This window comes from Callospermophilus lateralis, chromosome 4 (genome assembly GCF_048772815.1).
Source record: "Callospermophilus lateralis isolate mCalLat2 chromosome 4, mCalLat2.hap1, whole genome shotgun sequence".
NCBI lineage: Eukaryota > Metazoa > Chordata > Mammalia > Rodentia > Sciuridae > Callospermophilus > Callospermophilus lateralis.
Window position 1 is genome coordinate 41,009,246 of NC_135308.1, and position 4,698 is coordinate 41,013,943.

The window sequence follows — 4,698 nt, forward strand, 5'->3', positions numbered from 1 at the left end:
CATCATACAAGGCTTAATAGTGGTGTTCATGTTGACATAATCATGCATGCATGGAATATAATTTGCTGTATTTCAGGCTCTAGTACTTCCTCTTTTACTACCCCTGGTTTCCTTACTTTATTCTACTGTGTTTTTTTCTTCTGTTTATTCATTATTTTAAAATAGTTGCTTTATAGGTATATGTAAAAGCAGAACTCACTGTGGTATATTCATATATGTACATAGCATAATTTAGTCAACTTCATTTCACAGTTCTTCCCTTTTCCCATTCCTTGCCCCTCCATCATCTTTCTCTACTCCGTTGATTTCTCTTTATTTTCCTGGTGTCCCTCCCTATTTTTTCCCTTGTTTTTCTGTAGCTTCCACATATGAGAGAAAGCATTTGACCCTTGACTTTGAGTTTGGCTTATTTCACTTGGCATGATGTTCTCTGGTCCCATCCATTTGCCAGCAAATGCCATTTCATTCTTCTCTATAAAAATATGGTACACTTACTAAATTTGCATGTCATCTTTAATGCAGGGAACATGCTAAACTTCTCCACATGGTTCCAGTTCTAGTATATATGCAGCTGAAGTGAACATAGAAATGTGGCTTTTTAATAAATGATAGCAATAAAGATACATCAAAGCCCAAAGGTATAGTACAGGACAGATCTTTTCTTTTTTTCTTTTTCAGATACAGGGTTGGTAATTTTCACATAAATACTATGAAAAGAATGCTGAAGATTATACAGGATGAAGAAAAGGTTTGACCAAGGTTACAAAGAAAATACTCTTTCATCCAATCTAAGAGATACTAATTGTAAATGTACCATTAACTTATATACCACTGAAAATCAACGTGATTCATTCCACAGTGACGTGGTACTTTATTCTATCTTGGAATTGTGTACTTCTGGAATGACTTCTTTTTGTCTTAATTTGTTATACAAATGTCCATATATTTATGTTTTACATATGTTAAAAGAAAATACAAATGAAAAAATTCGATAATGTAATCCTAAAACCTCTTTCTATTCAATCTAATTTCTCTGGATAAATCTTTTGATGTTTCACACACGTGGTCCTTTCCTAGCTCTATAACACTCTAATATCAGAGAGTTAGTGGAAAATTTATTAAGGAATCCATAAAAGAATTTGGAGCTTGTATATTAGATCAAAATTGGCTTTTCAGTATGAAGAACTGGATTTTTCCTTCTTCCTTAGGACTGTTGGTGCACTAACCAACATACCACCAATCACACCTCTTCCTTACAACCACTTGTTTCTAGGGATAAAATGTATTCAACTATCATATTCAAATTTTGGTCCAAGCCATTAGCACCTATCCTACCAGTTTTGACTCTGAAACTTGCATTGCTTGCTTATATATAGGCAATGACCACTCCATCCTGACTGGCCAACAGCACTTGTTGCTGTTTCTTAGGTTCAGAGATGGTAAATTGTGAAAAAAAAATGTGCCTGAAGTACAGAGTTAGACCTCTAATTTAAACTCAGATCCATATAATGCCAAAGTCTATTATCTTTTTTTTCTCTATCCTATAACTCTTTAAGAAATAGCAGTCTATGTAATTAAAAGCTGATAGATTTTAGAGTGAGGTCCTTGCAGGTATGTTCAGCTAGTATTTCCTTTACAATAGTAAAAGCTACTATAACCTGGATGTTTCTCACATCTTGCAAACAATCAAAGGAAAATGTTCTTTCTCAAGAAAAGTTTTCAGTTAACTTTACATTTTGGAGCTATAAAATTGTTCTGAACTCAGTGTTCAGAACTTAAAGAATTCTTCAAAAGTGGTTTTGATTGCAGCTTCCTGTCAAGGTACAGGTAATAATACACAAACAAATATATATATAAAATTGCTTTGTAAAAAAATTAGTTCAGGGTATTAAATCTGTTTTTAGGCTATTTTCTAAAATTTACTTTCAAAATTTAAAAGCACTATTGTTACTTTGTACTTTATTCATAAATTATAAATAATGAATTTGCCATTTTAAGAGTTCTAGATTTAATATAACTAATATATGGAATAATTAACTTTTGATTTAATATTTATATGACATTTACTTAAAAAATCAAATTCTTTATGTAAACTTAAGGTTTAGATAATGAAAAAAAAGTGAAATTTTAAAAACAAAATATTTAACCAGGCAAAAATATGAATCATTGAAACATTTGCAGAAAAATCATGAAGGGAGAAATATCAATATAACTATGCCAAAAGTCAAGTCTCAAAGGATTTTTGATGCAATAAATGGATATAAACACAAATTATTTTTAATGAATATTCTAGAGTGAAATTAGGAACATTTTTTAAGAGAATCATATATTCCAGAGGAATGAATTTTTTTAAAAAATTAAAGGGGTTCAAGTGGTTGCCACAGCTATTCAATTAGGTCCATGGGACTATTTTAAGACTATGTTTTGTCTTTCATTTGTATAAAAATATTTGCTCGGTCCCTCATTTCCATCTTCTTCTGATGCTTTTCTCCTTATGTGAAGGTATATGAGATTGAAGAAACAGCATGCATCCAACTGGCCTCAGGCTTGTGTGGAATGCACAGGCTGGTTTCCCTGCATCTCCTGGATGAACTTTTGTCTTTCTGGCTGTTCCTGGTATTGATGTTGCTAACTAATGATTATGTTTCTCTTGGTCCATTACTAGTCTTTCCATGTGGGCTTCGTAAATGTATCTCATCTCAACTCCTGCTGGTGAAGACAAGGGGACTGTGTGTCTTCTATTCTGTGGCAGCCTAACTCCAGCATCTGCTAGGGAAGCCCCTCACATTGCTTTAACAGAGCCAGCCATAGGCTCAGTGGCTCTTAAGGCAGCTCCCTGACTCACAGGGTACTGAACCCACCCAGGAAAGCTAAACTCCAGTGCCTGACTCACTGCACCTGATTACATTGTGTCAGCTCTGGTGTTGAATCTAAGCATGCTTTTAAGAATTGGAACACAGTGAGTTGTATTATTTGTGCTCAATTTGCCCAGTGTCCTCCCACTATTCTGTGAGCCCAGTCTCAAAGAAAACAGGAGATATATGTGTACACATGCTGAGAGCCATGGCCCAGTCTGTATGGCCCCTGGCATTTTGCCAACAGTATTGATTGACAGGCAAGGCATTACTATCCGCCTCGGCTGCTACTTTGGAGTTCTCTACTTTGGAGTTCTTCTGGGGATTCCCGGGGATTCCCCGGGAGTTCCCATTGGAGAAGTGCAGGAGGAGGGATTTCCGGAGACGATATTTCCGGTGGCTGGTTCCTGGACGAGCCGCATGGCGTTCGGGAGGAGTTGCTGGTGGAGTTCAAAAATAAAGTTTGTTCCTGCTTCAGTGGCTCGTGATTTGTGCCCAGCCAGACTGTGGCATACACAGTCTTTTGATTCTACAAATACCCTTTTCTGAAATATGTGGGCTTTCCTTACATCATATTAACATCTCCTTTTTCCTAGCTCCAATAAATATTTAAGCTTCAATGGAAAATAGAGATATTCTAATTAATTAATTTAACTAAACTATGGGAGAACCTACAGGCTGGATCCTCCAAATCCCATTATGATAGAATTTGGGATGTAGCTTTCCTATATAATAATTTGGCTTCTAGAACTAATTAATCTCATTTTTATGAATGACTGGATGTGACTATTGCAATTTTTTAATGTTAGCATAACCAAATTCTATTTTTTGTGTGTTTATGGTTACCTAATACATTATAATTATGCATCTGATTACAAAAAACCTACATAACAAAAATCAAAGTTTCCTTTTGTGGAGATTTATATTCAAATACTACAATATTCATGTTACCCATTAACTCTGGAAGAGTGATTTAGAGGGGTCTGGTTTTCCTAGTGAGTGCTCTGAGCCCCTGACAGAGTTGGAAGAAGAGTAATAAAACTTTGAGTAATATCCAAAGTCTATCAGTATATCTCTCTGTCCCAATTATACAGCAGCAATCCTATTTTCCCAGTTTGTATGGGTTAATCCCTTTTTCCCACACCAAAACATCCTTTTCTATATATGTATCTGATCACATTCTCATTTTCCAATGCAGTGGAAACATTACTATGTCTCCTGGTGGAAATAATTCTGTTGAGTGTCAAAATATCATAATTACATGATCCATAGTGGGAACCAGAATAAAGCATTTGCTACTGAGTCAATAACTGCTGCATCATTAATTTCTAGACCATGGGCAAAACAGCAACACATGTGGATGCTTGTGCTGATATCTTGCAAGGAAGAAGAGATCAAATGTTTTTAATTTCACTACAGCTCTTTTCTGGCGACCTGGATACCTGGGTAGAAGCAGCAAATTCAAAATAATACAAGTTACTTTCAAAATTTGAAGAATTCACTGACTGTAAGACTTTCTTTTTAATAGTACCAGGGGTAGCAAGTTTTTCCTCACTCTGAAGTGAATCTCTTAACTCAATTGAAACTCAATTAATAAGGGAACTTCTATTTTTAGAGAATACATTTCTACACTTTAGTGCACATATGTTTTCCCAACATTGTTAGAATCCAAAAAGAAGGAAATAGAAACCACCTTATTAGCCTGCTGGTATTAATAGAGTATATTGACACTACCTCTTGAATGATGATGTTTTTTAAGTCCCTGAAGAGATGGTTAGATCACTGGGGATTCAGCCTTTGGGAGGGATTAATCTTATGGAGTGAGTCAGTCTTTCCAAGAGTG

General features: G+C 35.2%; 1 non-coding gene across 1 annotated transcript; it reads right to left on the bottom strand.

Moving 5' to 3' along the window:
* Positions 1-476: 476 nt before the first annotated feature.
* Positions 477-582, bottom strand: LOC143398666 (U6 spliceosomal RNA). The gene has a single exon (XR_013091278.1). It is a non-coding gene; the product is annotated as a U6 spliceosomal RNA (small nuclear RNA).
* Between the last annotated feature and the right edge of the window lie 4,116 nt (positions 583-4,698).